The 18,215-nt window shown below is 42.2% G+C and overlaps 1 long non-coding RNA gene across 5 annotated transcripts in view; it reads right to left on the reverse strand.

Moving 5' to 3' along the window:
- Positions 1-18,215, reverse strand: part of LOC108446829 — a 67,814-nt gene that overhangs the window by 18,383 nt on the left and 31,216 nt on the right. The window contains exons 4-5 of one of the 5 annotated variants that reach the window (XR_001862142.1): positions 16,925-16,975; positions 13,244-13,387 (exon numbers count right to left, since the gene is read on the reverse strand). The exons of 1 other annotated variant lie outside the window; for it this stretch is intronic. This is a non-coding gene — a long non-coding RNA (uncharacterized LOC108446829). Of the gene's footprint in view, positions 1-13,243; positions 13,388-16,264; positions 16,976-18,215 lie in introns of those variants that run through there. 3 more of the 5 variants (XR_001862139.1, XR_001862137.1, XR_001862136.1) reach the window with 3 other exon arrangements.

Genomic DNA, 18,215 nt, shown 5'->3' on the forward strand with positions numbered 1-18,215 from the left:
AATAAACTGCTTTGTCTTAGCAGAAATGACAAAGAAAGAAGAGTTTTTCAGATAACATTTGGTGTAGCCTGAACCCAGGCAGTTTCAGAGATGCAGAGGTATGAAAAGGCAAGTATAAGGTGTGACATAAGCAGGTTAATATATTGTGTTCTTGAGATGTGGCTGCTTTTCTACTCATTCTGCTGGAAATCACCCCACTCCTGTGGAACACTCTAGGAGGTCCATTGTAGGAATCTTATGAACTGCCTGATGCTATGAGTTTTCCTGGAAAGTGCTATGATACACAGTGCTCCCATGTGAAGGAGGGATGTTCCTTTCCTGACAGAGGCTGGAGATTGGCAGATGAGACATGCGGAGCCACTAATTACAGCAAGCTAGCTGAAACCTGGAAGAAGTGGTTTGATCCAAAGCCCTTCTCAGAGGGCCAGAGATCATGGGAATGGAAAATTTCCAAAAAGAAAAGAAACTAGATATTGGTATGAAGAGCTGGAAAGCTGTGTGAGAAGTTCTGGCTGAGAGGGAGAGATGGGTATCATTTTGGGATCAACCTGAGAGCTTTTTCTGTGGGTCCTGGGAGCAGGGTCTAATTTACCTGTGTGATTACTTAGGATTATCAGGAACAGAATGGGAACATGGGAGGTGGGAGGAGGGGGAAGGCAAGGAGGACTGGGGGACACCACAGGAGCTGCTTGAGCTGGCATTATTTATGAGGAGGATGTTGTTGGAGCCTTCCCCTGAGCAGATCAGAGAGGCAAGGAAGGGGGAAGGTGAGGGCTGGCAGCTGTGCAGAGTGGGGCTGCTTTTCAAATAGTCCTACTGCGTCAAAACCAGCTTTTTAAAACAAATAGTATGTATGGCATCTGAGTAAAACTGCAGGGCTGAGTTGGGATTGCAGGTCCCCCAGCAGTTTGTAGAGGGGTCACAGTGGTAAAGACTGAACTGTACATCTATTTTTAGCTGTCACTCAAGATGTTTGATTCGTTCAGGTCATAGTATGATCCAGCCTCGAACACCCTCACAGTTTGCCAGTGAGTGATGTACCAAAGGGAGACTGGCAGCACTGTGTGCTGATGTAATTCATGCAGGAGCACTCACTGCTCCCCAAGGCGTGTGATGTGTTCTTTGCAACAGTAATAAAGCACAACACCAGGAAGCTAAGGATCTCGGCTAAAATAATAACTCCAGGTTTTTGACAGAGATATATTTGGTTAGCCTTAAATGCTGTAAGCTGGTATTTGTAGAGGCTGAATTAAATAAGGTTACAGAACTCTGTTGAGAAACCTGCTAGAATTTTTGTTTAAAGAAGGGATGTAGCAGAGGTATTATCAGTAGCAGACTTCATCCGTAATCCAGAAGAACCAAGCCCTGAAATGGGAAGACAGAAGATGTCCATGCAGTACAATATGGTTCAATATAAAACACTGGAGCCAGCTCTGGCTGAGCTACCTCTGTTACCACAAGGGCTGGCTTGCAATGCAATTTCATCCGAGCAGATGTGCACAGCTTCTCAGCAGAGCTGGGTGGCCTCTGTGGAGCACTGGGCTAACTCATCAGGCCATGTAAACACACCCACAGCTCAGCCTGAAGCGCCCCTTTGGCTCCTGGCCTTCCCAGCATCAACAGTAACTTCCTCCGGTTTACATTTACCTTTTGGGCTGCAGAGGGAACTGAAACACAGCTTCCAACCTGTGCTTTTTGCTTTCTTGCTGACCCATCCTGGTTAAAACAGACAGCTTTTTTCTCACCCTTGAACAAGACATAAGTGACAGGGCTGCTGCTTGGTGATAGCAACAAAGCTGCAGGGATCATCACGGAATTACAAGCTACAAAGCCCCAGGTTTAGTGCTTGTCTTCCACATCTTGGCAATAAACACACCTTACTGGAGCCCAGCTGCATGCAGGTCAACAAGCAGAGAAATTTCAAACTAATAATTTAAGTAAAATCACCATCATCAGAAGCTCTGAATAGTAGCCTGCAGATATGCATGCTAGCACTTACAAAAATAAATGTGTCCTGGTCTAATAAAAATCACTTAGTCTGAGTCACTACTTTAAAAAACTTCTCTAAAACTTCTTACTCAGGGAGTCTTAGATCACGTTGTGTGTGAGCTGACTTTCTGATTCTGCTGCTGCTGCTGTTAAAACCTGACTACTAGAGCTCCTATTTACCACACCTGGTGCATTGTGCCACCCTGCCTGACCTCCAGTCAGTCATCCCTTTTCCCTGATAAAAGTCGACTTACAAAGAATCCAGTTCATGTCTCTAAAACAGCTCAATTACCTCTAGGTAGTAAATAACTAATACACATATTAGGGCTTTTGGGTGTTTTGTGCATGGGTGTTATTCAAGCAACAGGTAAGTAAAAAGAATTTGAAAATGCTAGGTTAATTATTAGCAGAAAGTCAAGACAAGCTCGACAGATTAATAATAATAATAATAATAATAATAATAATAATAATAATGTTGTCTGAAATAATGTCCCTTTGTGAATATTGTGTCTTTTGGGAATTTTAAAGCACCCCAGAAACAGATAGGATAAAGCTCTCTATTAGTACAAAGCAGTGAGCAAACCATTAGTTTTTCTTTTTTCTTACATAATGCAAATGTTGTCTGGAGTTCAGATATAGTTCTAATTAAAATAGTCTCTTCCAGTGATTTGGGAAGCAGCACTCTGGCAGCATTTGGGTTTTTTATTTGATGCCAGGATTTATCGCTGGTGTCCCAGTCTAAATAGGCAGCAGTATCGCCCTTCTGTGTGACTCTTCAAGGAGCTGTTTGTATCTGTTGTCTCTCTCTTTCTCTCACCTACATCAAGGGCTCCTCCACCTTTTAGAAACAGTACAATTCCCTCGTAAGTTGCCATCTCTCCTTTATTCTGGCCCTTATTATGAGCAGTACTTGTAGATAACATGGCTTTGCAAAGACTTGGTGAGTTTTTAAATTGATCAGTATGCCTTTTCTCAGTTTCCTCTGATGTGAGTTGTCATTTTATGAATTCCACCACGGGTGGATTTGTTATTGGGTTCAATCGTTTTAAGCCTTTTCTTTCTAGTACTGAAGCAAAATACACATTTATTATGGAAAAGACCTGGATGCTGACATTATCCTATCATTGACTGTACCTGCATTTTAATATTGCATTTTTGCATATGGGGACTGTTTTAATTCCTAATCTTGTTCACATAGACAGTGTTCATGTTCAGACTTTTTCTTTTACTCTGCCGAAAACTGTTTGTCTCCAGACTTTAAATGTTACAGAAATTTCTTTAGGAACTGTTAAGATGGAGAGTTACAATTGCCTTATCACCATCTTTATCTTATTTTGACCTATGGCAAAATCCAAACTATCTGTGTTCCTGTTTCTACCTGTATGGCTTGATCTTGTCTGCTAGTCCAGCTGCACTGAACTCAAGCAGGACGGGTTTATATGTGGGTCTTTGTGCACACCTTGCCTCTCACCAGGCATGCTTTTTGCTTTGCAGTCCACCTCTGCTGCAAACCTCCTGTGTTCTAACGTTTGCTTCTCTTGTAATAGGATGTCCTGCTGTTGTACCCTCACCTCTCTGGGCTCATGAGACTGTTGCTCATATCTGCCTTATTACAGGTACCTGTTTTATTGCATGACCACGTAGGTCATAACTGCACACCAGAGCACTCCTGTGTACTGTTTATATCTTGTTTTTCTGTGTTAAATTATCAGCCATTAGAGCTTTCTCTACTTTTGCTTTTGAGCTTGATTTTATTAGGAGCTCATCTTTCAGTCTGTCATCCCAGCCTGCCAAGGCACAGTCATTGTCAGCTGTAGCCAGGTTACACACTCATGAATCATTTTGGAATGTCCTTGGTTTCACTCATCAGAGAAACTCTATGCATGGAGGTGTTTTTGACTGGAAAATAATGAGGGTTTGTGTAGCTCAAACAGTGGACCCAAGGATTTTTTTTTTCTATTCTATGCCCTATTTTTGTTGCTTCCAAATCCCTTTGCAGGCACAATGCTCTCAGAAATTCAGCTTTGTGCATGGCAGAGTGCAGCTGTGATGTTTTAGGGTGCAATTTGGCACACATTTATTTGGGCAGGACCACCAAGCACCCACTGCTTGTCTCTGTCATGCTGCGTCTGTGCAACAGTGATGCTTCCATCTTCTACACTTACTGCTTTACCCATTGAGTTTCCTCCAGATATGCTGTGCTGTTGCCATTGCTGCAGCCCCTTTTTCAGTATTTTAAGGTGTGGCCCTGAGGTGATTAGTAAGAGGATCAACAGAGGGTTGTAAGGAAAGGAACAGGTACAGCAATTCTCCACCCAAAATCTGGCCAACAGTGGGAGGGATGGAGTCTATTGTGGAGGGAGGAGGGACAAGGCTTAGTCACCACTTCATCAGCACCCCCACAACAAGGGAGAAAGGTGGGCTCAGTGATGCAGCCTCACATCCCAAGCTCTTGATCTCCTCATGTCCCACCTGAAGTGGTTTCAAAGCGGGCAAGTGTCTGCGAAGGTGGTTGACATCAGTCACGAAGGAAACCTGGTAGAGGAAGGCTCCCTTTGCCTCTTACCTCATACACACCTTCCTTAAATATACCTTGCTTTCTTTTGAATTCTAGCCAAGAGCCACATTCCTTTTAGCAGCTACTTCAAGATGCTCCCCCTTGCCAGCCCACAGCACCATCTGGCTTTGGGAAAGGAGGTGAGATGGGAGAGCAGCACAAAGTGAGGTCTAGCACCACTCCTGCCTTTTGCTGCTCTGAGTGGGAGTTGTGCCTCACTGTGAGAGCAAGGAGAGTGATGATGGAAACCCACCCAGGAGCAGGGTTTCACCTGGACACTGTGCTCTCTTTTTCTGCCTGCTAAGTTCCTATTGTGTGGTCTGCAGTAGTAAGGGTTTGTCCCCTGGCTTTGGAAATCCTGGAGTGGACAACTTAGAAATTTCCACTTGGGGTGGAGCTCTGGACACGGTATAGGATTGGGCTGGTCACAGTCAGTTTGGCTTCTTCTTATCACCCTCTGAGCAGCAGGATTTGTACCTTCTCTTTCTCATAGCTCTGCTAAAGTCACCTTTTCAAGGAAGCAGCAATGCCTTGACTGGCTGCATGGGTCTGGACAGCCATGCTGCTGCGTCAGGAAAGTCCTGCATTCTAACAGCTCCCTTGGGGAAGCATCTGGTTTTTGCAAGTAAAACTGGAGTTAGAACTTGATCTGTACCATCACAAATACGACAAAGTACTGACTGTAAACCTCACTATTTTCCTACTCCATGGTATGCAGACCTCTCTCCTCTCTTCACGAGTAATTTGTACAGGCCAGCCCCAGTACAAAGGTGAAACCAGTGATTCTGGGCAGTGATGAATGCTACAAGACAGATGTATGTGAAAAGGTTAAAAAAGGGAAAATGTAATCATTCCAATAAAGAAAGGATAGGGGAATTTTTACCTCTAGTCTTAGTTGCATCAGTAAGATACTCTGCAAGGTTGATCTATCCTCTGCACATGCAGCTGAAAGGATTTTTTTCTACATTGATATTCTGTTTGCAGCAGCTTATAATAAGACGTCACTCTCACTGCTCTGGTCACTGAGTATGTTCAGACTTGTTTATTAGGCAGAAAACTGCAGTAAATCATAGTCAGGTAGCTATTACTGGCAGTGTAATATCTTGCTATTAATGCAGCTCTGATATTTTGGACATTCAGGACACTAATATATATCAACAACTCAGTCTCAATCCTGTGAACATACCCAACTGATTCTTAATGCATTAAATAATCACAGTTTAATCTGCCTGTCTGCTTTTGGCTATTCATGTCAGGGAACAGATTTGTTTTAAACGATGTCTTGCAGCTATTTTCTTTTTGACTGTTCAGTTTACTCAGACTAAAGCAAACAGTTTTCACATAGTGAAAGCCTTACACAGTAATCCTTACCTGTGCAAAAAGAATGCTAAGGGTAACAACATCAAAATGTACTACATCTCACCCACTTTCTTCAAAATGCAAAACAACAGAGAGCCTCTTGAGGTGGCACTTGTCTATTCAAGCTGATTTTAAGACCCTCTCAGAGAAGCTGTGCCCTTAACCTGTCACAGGAAAAAAGAAAAGCAAAGCTGAAGGGACATCTGTTGATGGGAGGTGCAATGAAATTGGTCCCAGCAGCATCAAAGAGTGGGATTTATTCAAGGGAGGTGTTCAGTGGTAGCATGTGGATGCAGAAATAGAACCATGTCATTTGTCTGGCTGTCACAGAATAAACACACAGCAAATAAAGGCCAACCTGAGCATGTCTGGGGCAGAGCTGGCAAGAAGGTAATTCCATTTCATGGCGCCAGAACTGATTTTTTCCCAGACTGAGAGAAAGCAGAATTTCTGACCAATTTTTGTGGACATGGACAGAGACTTTGAATAGTGATTGAGATCTCTAAATTGCAAAGTAATACTTTGCCTCATTTATAACGGATCTGGGTCTTTTTACTTCTTTTTCTCAGATCACTCTGAGGCAGAACAAATATCTCACAGGACAGGTTTTTGCCTTTCAGTGTAGACTTTATGACTGTCAGAAAATATTCTTATTAAATGAAACAGAAAATAGAAAAACAGCTCCATCTGGAAATTGAAAAGTGCTTTTCCAGGACTGAGCAACTCCATGTGAAATGTCATTTTTTCAAGCCAGCTCATTGTATGAGTTTCGAGGAGGTAGACAAAAATGGTTAAATTACTAAAGTCAGATTTTAAATTGAAAAAAAACCCCAAACATAATAAAAACTTCGAATTTAAATCTAGTTAAAATTGCATTTGAAATTAAAATGCAGTGCCTCTTGTTATTATGTAAGTAAAATAAAATAATGTGATAAAATCAGCAAAAAAACAATGCATATTTTCCACCTAAGTTGAAGTTGCTGAAACTGGGGAAAGCTCTTGGCAAAATGACTAGGGCCAGAATTTTCTGAATTAGTAAAATATATTTATATAGCCCTAACTTCTCACTGAATGCTTTTTTCATTTTACTGTATTTATTTCAGTATAGTTGCATCCAAAGAATGATGAAGCTACAACAAAAAACAAGGCTGGAATTTTAAAAAGCAGAAATACTTGCTTGATTCTCTGGGCCTGTGCTTACACACAAAGGACAGAGGGCTATCTAAGCATTTTAAAATCTTCAGGTTCAAACTCCAGATTATACTTCCATTGCTATAAACCATTTTAAAATACAGCACATTTTAAGGGTAAATTCACTATTTTTTTTCTCTGTTCAGGACATTGATCAGAGTTTCAGATAACTGCTCTTACAAATTAGAATAGCCCACATGCCAACAAAAGCAAATCACAACTGAAGTATTAATAGCTCAGTAAATAAGAAATGTCATTTGTTCTAAAATAGTAAAATGCTATCAATTGGAATCTGAGCATATACACTGTAAGTATATGAAAATTCCTTGTATTCTATCTTCCAGAGTAACAGACAATAAGTAAAAGTGAAGTGTAAGTTTTACACAGAAGCTATTTGTGTTCTCGGCAGTGGTTCTTCATTGATGCAGTTCAATTATGGTTCCAAAAGTAGGTACAAAATACATATTCAACATTTTAAAAACCTGCTATTTACATTGAGGTGATTTGCCGTACTGAATTAAATCCAAATTTTCAGAGTTTTAAATTACTTTGATATCAATATATGATTAATTTTTAGCTTGATCTATATATATATATAGAATAGGCAATCTTTTAAGTTCCCTTACACCTCAAACCATTCTATGATAATAGCCTATCAGGTGTCTAGTATCTAACTGAAATTTGTTGGTTTCCAGCTGTGCAAAGAGATGGAAAATTCTTCAGAAGAGTCACCTCAGTGATAGCCCAAACTCTGAATTTTAGCCCCATCATATTTTGCCCTGTGTCCCTGAACCCCAAAGTGAGATACCAGGGTCCTGGTGTATTTGGGATATTTCCACTGCTTCCAGAGAAGTTGTAGAGCTTTTAGAGGTTCTGTGCAAGATGTCCACACAGCCAACAAATGGAAATACTTGTCTGGAGAAAATGAATGTATCCTGCACAGCATGAAAGAAAGGCACCATCACAGATGAAACATAACTTTGGTCTATTCCCTCTTAATCAAAACTGGCAATTACTTCAAGGTTCCTTCAGCCCCATAAGGAAGTAATGTTGATGGAACCAGAACCAGGACATGACAATTAATCTGGCCCTGGTGAGGACCTGAGTGTGGAGCTGGACAGTGAGGTGTTTACATGGCTGTGTTTGACTACAGTTGTGGTCCAGGTTTATGCAGTGAGAAAAAGTGGAGAGTAAGTGAAGGGTTAAATTTTGTAGACTGGGAAACTGCAGTTATTATTCTTTTATGAAAAGTTGCTGTTCTTGAAGTACGGCGATTTTCTTGTTGCTCACCTGAGGGAGGAGAGGAGGAGCCAAGCAGTGAGCATGGCCAGGATGTGGGGAAGGCATGGGCTCTTAAGAGGCTTCACAGCCTCTTTCTAGCTATGATGGTAATCAAGAGAAATGGTAGCTAGAATTTGGCAGTGGGAAGGGATGTAAAAATGGTTCCTGCCTTTATCACCCAGGCCAAGCAAAAGTGGAAAGCAGGGGGACCATTCATCTTGTTTTGGAAATTGGCAGTATGTATATTTAAATATATGTGTGACCTAAGTATTCATTCATGACTAAAGATGGATCTCCTGTTAACCATACATTTATATTCTGTAAAGTCACTGTGGCGTCAAGGATTTCTAACTTTCCTGCCCTTCTGTTTGTCTGAGATCAAACTGACTTCTTTCATTCAGACTTCTGCCTCTTTTCACCCCATCCGCCAAGTGCTTCCCTCCTGGACTGTCATTGCTTGACATCACCCCATGGGCCAGCTGTGCCAGAGACCCCTTTTCATCCAAACACCCAGCAGCCAGGAGAGGCCTTGGGAGAGAAAGGAAAGGTTTTCCACCTCTTCAGTCAGTCAGGTCGAGCCCAGGACACGCTTGGGTGCTCTCCTCTGAACACTTGTTTAGTGAAGGAGCATTTCTTGTGCTGAAGCTGCACGGAAGGGAAGGGCAGAAAACCACCCAGTGCAGAAAGCAGGTCCTCTGGGACCTGTGGGAAAAAAATTTCCTCTGTAGATTGGGGCTGGCTGGAGCTATGCAATACCTTGCCAATGGCTTGTAAGGAGATCTGTTAGTTGTAGGAGGGGTGCTGGCTTACCTGTAGTTCCTCATACTTGTGGTTTTGTGTTGGGTTAAGTAAAGAAGCCTTAGCTGTAATTATTATATGTGGAAGGAGTCCCCAGTTTTGAAGCAAGACTCAGTGCAGGGGCTCACATTAGGATCTTCAGGATATTAATTTATGAGCACAGTTTTCCTGAGCAATGGAGGTAGAGGGACAGGAAACCTGAAGAATCACCTAAATGCTATAAACTCCCTATGCAGCTGTGGGACTCAGGTGGGTTTCTGTGAAAAAGTTGTTTTTGAAAATGGAAGTCCAAAAAGATGTTAAAATTTTTCCTAAATGTCAAGGTTGTTTTGTTTAAAACAAGCATGTGTAAACTTAAAACAAAGAAAAACACATAGAAGAATTAACATTTATAATATCACTTGAAATACAAATCTGCCATTGGTCTCACTCCCTGAGTGCAGCAGTTCACTGTGTTTTACAAGAAGGCTCAGCCACAACAAGGATTAATTTCATTATCCTTATTTATTAATGCTTATTTTCTTATACAGAAGCGAGGGAGGAGGAAGGGGCAGAATGGATGCTCCTTCTTCGTGTGGGAAAAAGGACATCTGAAAATTAGCTCTGTTTCCAAGCTGGGAGCTGACCCTTCTCCCCAGGGATATATTCCTCCATTTGCATTGCTACTCTGAATCAGCAGAGCTTCAGAGAAACTGGAAGAGCATGTGGCTGGGGAGAGATTAGAAGGGCAAGAAGCAACTTGATGATGCCTTAGGGACGATGCAATCTCCAGCAGCAGAGACCACAAGGGAACTAATTTCTCCTTGAAGCATGGTTTTTGTGACTGATATCACCAGCATGCCACTAGAAATCATTCTCAAGAAGAGCACTGTCCAAAGCTAGGTAAACCTGGATGGTGGTAAGTTACTTTTCTTGGGAGAAGAGGTGTATCCAGTGTTACTAAATCCTCCTCACCTCCTGAGCTGTACTGCTTTGGCCTTAGGCAATATCAGGATTTAGGTATGGCAGCCCTGTTTCCTGCCCACTGACTTAATTTGAGTTTACTCTATCAGCCTTATTGGGAATGCAGCCCACGGACTGAACTTCCACCCTCAGAGACACAGTCATGGTTCACGTTGACCTTGACTGGCTGTAAAGGTGACATCTTAAAGCCCCATGCAAAATAAGAACATCATGGATTGGCAAACTCAATTTGTTGCACTTGTCGCATGAAAAGAAAGTTTTTCTTGCAGTCCAACACACTTCTCCTGCAGTGTGTAAGTCTGAAATTATTGATCCTGTTTCAAGTTATATGCAAATCCAGGAATCATCCTGAGTTTTGTACAGTAATTGCTAGAGTTAAGTGCTGTGGCCCCAGATTCTGCTCCGTCACTTCAAACAGGTAGTACCTGTATCTTTTACACACGCGGAGCACAACTGGATTAAACCTCTTTGTTGAATGGAAACAACCTAGAAATGCTAGTAGAACAGAGTAGTCTGGTTTAATCCACTGAAATAGGTTTATTTTTACCAGATTTTTTTAAAACTTGTGAATCCAGTTTCTTTTGAATATAGATGGCGTGTCCTCCAAACGTCCTTCGTATCTTAAACTGGAACACTGCTTCCTCTTGCTGGTGTCTTTTCGCTTGTTATCTTTGTCTTACAATAAAATTCAGAGTCTGTTTACTCGTTTTGTGCAAGATCCTTTGTAATTTCTGTAGCAATATGTAAGTTCAAGTTGGACTGACTTTTAGTGTTGTTTGTTGAAGCACAAAGTTTACAGTTTGCTGGAGGGACTTAGAGATGAAACAAAACACATGAAACATTCAGTGCTATTAGAACATAGGGGGTTTCTAAATCAAAAGGAAAAGAGCTGCAAAATGCTGTATTAGCTGATATTACCATCAGAATATCTTCTTCTTCTGTTGGTTGTGCTCTACTGCTCACTGTTGGTGTCAGTAGAGCAAATGCCTTGGTATGGTCACTTGTTTGTTAAATGAGCTGTCCAAGAATGGGCAGGGATAGTGTCAGTGAAACAGTGACTCACTTAGCCTTTGAGAAACTATTGTCAACATCCTTTTGTGATTGATGAAGTGGATGCTTCTCAATATGAGCTGCTGAATGTCCTGGCTTGCCTTGCTGCAGCAAAAGGCTTGAAAAGAGATGAGCATAAGTGAGGAAAGGGCTTAGTGAACTAAATGGAAGATGAGATTTGCAGGTGGATTTAGGGTTTTGAAAGAGAGGAAAACGTCTGGGAAAAAAGCTGGTGAAAGAAAGCCTTGGAGGAGATCTCAGAGAAGAAAGGAGAATGGGGCCTGTAGAAAGGAGAATCTAGGGCTGGGTTTGGAAGAGGAGAGGGAGCCTGAGAGAGGGAACTTGTGGGCAAGATGGTTGGGCAGGAGAGTGAAATATTATGTGGAGAGCAGTGATGAGTGGTGCTCCTCAGGGGCCTGTATTGGGACTGTTTAACATCTTTGTTAGTGATGTGGGCAGTGGGATTGAGCACACCCTCAGCAAGCTTGCTGATGACACTGAGCACTGTGGTGCAGTCGACACATTGGAGGAAAGGGATGCCAGCCAGAGGGATCTTGGCAGGCATGAGAGGTGGACCTGTGTGAACCTCATGGAGTACAACAAGGCCAAATGCCAGGTCCTACACCTGGCTTGGGCAATCCCAAGCACAAACAGGCTGGGCAGAAAATGGATTGAGAGCAGCCTTGGGGAGGAGTTGGGGGTGTTGGTTGACGAGAAGCTTGACATAACCCAGCAATGTGTACTTGCAGCCCAGAAATCCAGTTGTGTCCTGGGCTGCATCCAAAGCAGCGTGGCCAGCAGGGCCAGGGAGGGAATTTTGTTCTTCTACTCTTGTGAGACCCCACCTTGAATGCTGCATGGGGCCCCAGCATGAGAAGGACATGGACCTGCTTGAGCACATCCAAAGTAGGGCCACAAAACTCTCAGAGCACTGGAGCATCTCTCCTTTGAAGACAGGCTGAGAGAGCTGAGGTTATTCAGCCTGGAAAAGACCTTAGAGCACCCTTCCTGTACCTAAAGGGGGCTACAAGAGTGCTGGTGAGAGACTTTTTACAAGGGCCTGTAGTGACAGGACAAGGGGGAATGGGTTTAGATGAGACATGAGGGAGAAATTCTTTACTGTGAGGGTGGTGAGACACTGGAACAGCTTGCGGAGAGAAGCTGTAGATGTCCAATCCCTGGAATTGTTCAAGGCCAGCCTGGATGGGTCTTTGAGTAACCTCATCTAATGGAAGATGTCCCTGCCTGTGTGGGGGATTAGAACTAGGTAATCTTTAAGATCCCTTCCAACCCAAATTACTCTATGATTTTACTCAGGAAATAGAAGAAGACAACAAATAATTTTATGATGGAAAAATTGGAGCTGGAATGATTTGCATAAAAATAGCAATCAGGTAAGGAAAGAGTATGTGTTTCAGTGGGGGTTAGGAAAAAACAAATTTGTCATCCTCAAAAGAAGAAATTTTTACAGAGAAAGGAAGAGAGAGTCTTGTGGGAAGAATAGGAAATGTAATGGGCTCAGAAGTGTTGATGAGAAATGGAGTTTTAGGGAATTAAAACAATACAGGGAAAGGAGGAAGGGGCTTTCATCTCAGAGGCAAAATGGGCTTTCAGAATACAAGGACAGGATATAAATATTGCTGCAGAGACAGGATAATCCAGGGAGCAGAAAGGAGCAAAGACATAAAATGAAGAGCAAAGTAGCAGAGTTCAGAGGAGGATGAGTTTTAGGGGAGAGAACAGGATACACTCCTTCTCAATAGAACTTTTATTCTCTTCTGCCATCCTATTGATACTATTTTCTTGTTATCTCCAGTGTCTGTCCATCTTTCTATTTTTGCCATTTGCTCCATCCATCCATCCATCCATCCATCCATCCATCCTCACTCATGAGGAAGAAGTTCAGAAGGTACCTTCCCTGTGTAATGTTGCCCTCAGGTAGAATTCAGCAGATATTTCAGGCAAATATTCAGCAGGTATTTTGACTTCTGGTAAGTTGTAGATGAAGAACTCTGCTTTCCTATTGGCCAGAGTGTTTTGTTTTACCTCCTGGGAAATGTCTCTGTTTGCCTCTTCAGTTGAGACAGGTGCTTCTTTTCCAAACAATGCTGGATTCTTGAATTCTTTTTTCCAGTGTCTCTTTGCAACGTTCACAAAGAGGCTGGAAGTCCTTCTGTGTTGGGGAAACCTCAGCAGTCACTAGGAAGTTCAATAAAAAGAGATCATTTGTGTACAAGGATCAATAAATCTGAATGCAATTGTAGTGAGAGAAAACTGTGTATCATGAAAGAAGGGGGAAAGGCTGAAGCAAACCACTGAGTGACAATGCCACTTACACTGGAAAACCCTACTACATCTTTTGCTAGAAAAGCCTTTGCAATGCAAAGTAATCATAACTGACCAAAGTTAATGGAACCTACTGTGACGCTGAAAGGGTTAGACATTATTATTGTTGCTGCAGGAATGGATTTTGCAAGAGTTTATAAAGTTAGCAAGATTCAAGGAGGTCAAGACCCTGATGATCCCAGAGGGACAAATGCAGTGCTATTTGCATCCAGTTTTCAGACTGGCTTCTTACTGATCTTGAAAATGGGAACTGGAGTTATTGGGAGCAGTGGGTAAGAAGGTAAGAGATGTGGGATACTAGGGAAGATGCATGGGTAAGTATTTGGTAGCACCAGGCATTGAATCTTTCAGAAAAATTGTTATACAAATGAAACAGAATGATTTGAAAGAGGTTTGGAAATCCCTAAATCTTTTGTGTGCATATGTGTGAGTGTGGGTTGGTGGTTTGGGGGTTTTTTTTGGTTGGTTGTTTCTTTAACAGCAGAACATTGACAAGAAAAGAGCACAGCTTCATTGTTTAGGGTTTGACAGATACCAACTATGACTATAGCAGAGCCAAAAGAGGCCTTGAAAGAGGATGTGAAAAGTTCACCATAAAGAGACAAAGGTGAAAATCAGAAACTCAAACAAAACATCACAGAAATGAAAGCTGATGCATGCTACAGCTTCTGATACCATGGCAGGAAAAGCTGAGAAACACTGTGACGTATCAAGGAAGGAGGTGGGCACTTTGGGGCTACTGGAGAGTATGTGGAGGGTGGAAAGTTCATAGAAGTTGTTACAAGGTAGAAGTCCTAGAAAGTAAAGGCATTCACCCAGGAGATGGATGTTTTGTCAAGTGGTAACTCCTTCAATAGTGAGTTAGAACCGCCATCACTATTTTCCTGCTCACTTGGTAAAATCAGAGAGGGACAAATGTGACTATATAGAGGAGGCACGGGTACTGTCACTGGGATGAGGCCATGGAGTTTGTTGTGGAGTGTTTCCACACAGTGCAGAGAAAAAACTGCCTTTCTGACTTCATTAGAGGGGTAGGATTCAGGTCAGACAATCCTGTCTGGGAAATAATCTATCCATAGCCACTCTTGCATTCAGAATCCACTAACACAGGAATGAATTTATCACACATCACAGTGGATACCCTGCAGATACTCCAAAATGACAGCTCCTGAGAAATGATGGAGAAAAATATAATAATGTCTCCTTGATAATGCCAAAGAAGAACCTCAGGATGCTGCTGAGCTTGGTGGAGATTGAATGGTTGTGGGAAGGCAATGTGTGTTGTACTGCCTGACCTAAATCTAGAAACAGGTACAAATTTTTTAACATATTTTTTCCTTCCCATAGGATTTTTATCCCAGAATATCCCAATAGGTTCAAATACAAAATATAATGGCAGAAGTTGTTCAGAAAATGCACAGCAAATGTGATTTTTCATCAAAAAAAGGAATAAACCAGAAGTCACTCTACACGTAGAGAAGAAAAAGCAAGTTGATGTATCACTTTATTAAACTATTTATTAAGCAATTTTAAATTTTAATTCTTGAAAATTGATTCATTAACTATTAACTTATTAATATAGGTTTTATACAAGAAAAAGGTTTCTTGGGAATTAAAAAATGGGGAATTTAAAAATTGGAAATCAGTCAATGCATTATTCCTGACTAAACCTTTCATCTTTCCATAGGGAAAAGCCTGAGCAGTCTCAGTATTCTTTCTTAGAGCAAGAATTTTTTTCAAGATGAAGTAGTTCCAGTAAAGTCTGAAGCTTGTGAAGAAGAAAATCAGGTAACAGATGGAAAAATACTTGCATGTGCTTACACTTGAAGTTAAAATCAGAAAGGAAATAAAATGTTCTCCTGCACCTAAGCCTCATTGCCTAATAAAAAGTAAGCAAAATCCATCTGCTGATAATGGGAGGCTGAGCCAGATTCAGAATAGGTGTTTGTAAGTCAAATGAAATGGGAGATGAAATTAGTGAATGAAAAGTCTCTACAGCAGCACAGATGTGTACGAAATACGTGGCTCTGCCCGGCTTATGTAGCACTTCTGTGTGCTCCAAGGAGGTGAGTGTGGGATTGTCAGTACCTACCTGAGTTTCAGGTTGGTTTTTTGGATTATCTGATTTGTGTCTAGATCTATCATCAGCATGCATTTGTTTGACTGTAGTTGGCCAAAATGTATATGTTAACGAGGAGTGCCCTTCAAAAATATTGACAACAGCTATTGTGTGACATTTTTGAGGAATTTTTTAAGATGTATGTGGAAGTGATTGTGTTCCCTAGTGGCCCGTCCTACTGCGGTTCTTAAGTCCATCCACCAGCCAAGGCAGAAAAGTATTAGAGGCTTTGATCTACTCAAAGTCTGCTGCAGGCATGACAGAAGAGCACCCTCCTTCATCAATGCCCTGAAGCAACAGCAATTTGATGTGGAAAGTTTCTTCCAGATGACAAATGTTGACTGAATAGAGCAGTGGGATTTGGCAATGGAATATTTTTTAAGTAATTGGGAGCATCAGAAGATGTTTAATAATATGCAGTTTTGCAGGTTATGTATAATGTGAAAACCTGACAAATTGCCATGACAGCTTTGTCACAGAAACTGTACACTTTCATATGGAAATGGTGACAGAAGTGATGCGTGAGTTTTAAGTAATCAGTGGATGAGATGGTATTGGGGGCAGGGAGACAATTTGGCAACCCAAAAGGGAAAATGTTACAAAGTGGCTGGGACCTCTGTGCTGGAGGGACTGGTGGGAGGAGAAGCAGAAAGCAAGGGCCCAGAAGCAGAGGTTATGGGTGGGCATTAATAGTTCTCAGTGGGAGGACATAGAAGAAGGCTTAAAAGCTGTTCAGAATGCGATTAGCAAGACATCCAGTCAAGAAGCATTAAACAGCTGCTAGGAGCATTGTGTGCCAGGCCAATTCACATGAACAGGTTGCTGCACATTATGCAGCACATAACTCAGTCCCATGGTTACAAGCAGGATATAGAGAAGCCCAACATGGAGGCAGGGAGGGGCATTTGGGTCCATAAACCACAGGATGCTGAGACCAGGTGAAACAATTAACATGAATAGAGGGAGGAAAAATGAGTCCTTGGTGGTCCACCCTATCCAGGAGGAAGGTGGGCCCAAGGACTCATCACCATGCCAGTGCCAGTGCCGGATACTCTGCATGTTTGCAGACGCTGTGGAAGTGCGTCCAGGCTGTGTTGTACAGGTCAAGTCCACCACAGATACGAGCAGAAATGCACCATGGAGTTTGGGAAGCCCTGGATACCTTGTATCCAGAGAGGGGTGGTACCTGGACACCTTGTATCCAGAGAGGGGTGGTACCTGGACATGGTACTCTAAGGGGCTGGAGAGTGCCTTGCTGGCAAGTGATTTACCTTGGTGAAGAGGCCCCAGTGGCATCTGGTGGAGGCAGGGTGATGCCTGAGCTGCAGGGGTTGAAGAAAGCAAGAACAAGTTAACCTGCGTGTCCAACGTGTGGCATAAGCCTGCTGACATGGCTGCTGGGGGTTTTCTTTAGCAATCCAACAAGTAACACAGGTGACAGACAGAGTCCTTGGTCCCAAGGCCCACAGCGTTCAGCTGTTGACCTTTTGCTATGGCTGCTCTGGAAGCTGCAAGTCAGCAGAACTGAGTTCTCCCTCATCTCTGGTAGGATGTGACGATGTAATGAGCAGATTGCTAAAGCACTTGATAGCCTAAGCAGTCTACATCTCCACAGAGATGCAGATTTGCTAGGAAATTCTTGGTTAGAGCTACCCTACACATGTTCAGAGTATCTACTGTGTGCAGTCCCTTAGTGCGCTTTTTCTAATAAAATGACATCATAATATTGTTGGTTATTCTCATGCACAAAGCTGAAGGCTCAGAAGAAAACTTGAAAAAAATGTATGGAAAGCTGATATCTTGAATCCCCTGAAAGGATTTGGAAGTTCCAAACCACTGAGTATTATTGTGAGAGCTTGTTGGACAGTTATGAACAAACATGAATGAATATCAGCAAGGTTTCAGAAGACTGATGTACAGAGAGAAAGTGGATCATAGAGGTGGGGATGCAGAAAAGATAGAAAACTCAGGAGGAACACTTGGAAAATTAGCTGAAGACTGATGCAAACTAGCCAGGATTTTTAATTAACAAAAAAGAACAGAAAAAATTAAGAAAATTAGGGATTTAAAGAAAGTAGGTATTGTTACTATAAAGAAGGGCTGAGATGTTAAGGAGGTATCGATTACAGAGGGAATCCCTGGGACTGATCCTAGAGAACTGTGCTCTGGCTCTCAGCTTGTACTTTTGGGTTACTTTACATAATCAATTAAAATGTTACCCATAACTCATTTACACAGTGAACTTTACTCCAAAGTCTACTTCTGCTCTTGAAATAGCAACCTGCAGTCCTGCCAAAGCATAGTTTCTTTTCTCAGGCCAAATTCACCCAAGTTAGTCCTCCAGTTGCAGCTGGCTGTTTCATCTCCAAAGAAGCTCAGCAGGGCAGTATGTGCTTATTCTGCCTCAGCACCCTCCTGTCCTGTAACTGCAACCTTAGTGCATCAGGACAGTGCTACAGAAAACACTGCTGGGAGAGCATTTGGAGAGAAATATACATAGAGAAGCTTTATCAGCCTTGGGTCTCCTCCATGCTGTTTGTCTCACGTGTTCCAAGGGGAAAG

The sequence above is a fragment of the Corvus brachyrhynchos genome, unplaced genomic scaffold, assembly GCF_000691975.1.
Source record: "Corvus brachyrhynchos isolate BGI_N302 unplaced genomic scaffold, ASM69197v1 scaffold94, whole genome shotgun sequence".
Lineage (NCBI taxonomy): Eukaryota > Metazoa > Chordata > Aves > Passeriformes > Corvidae > Corvus > Corvus brachyrhynchos.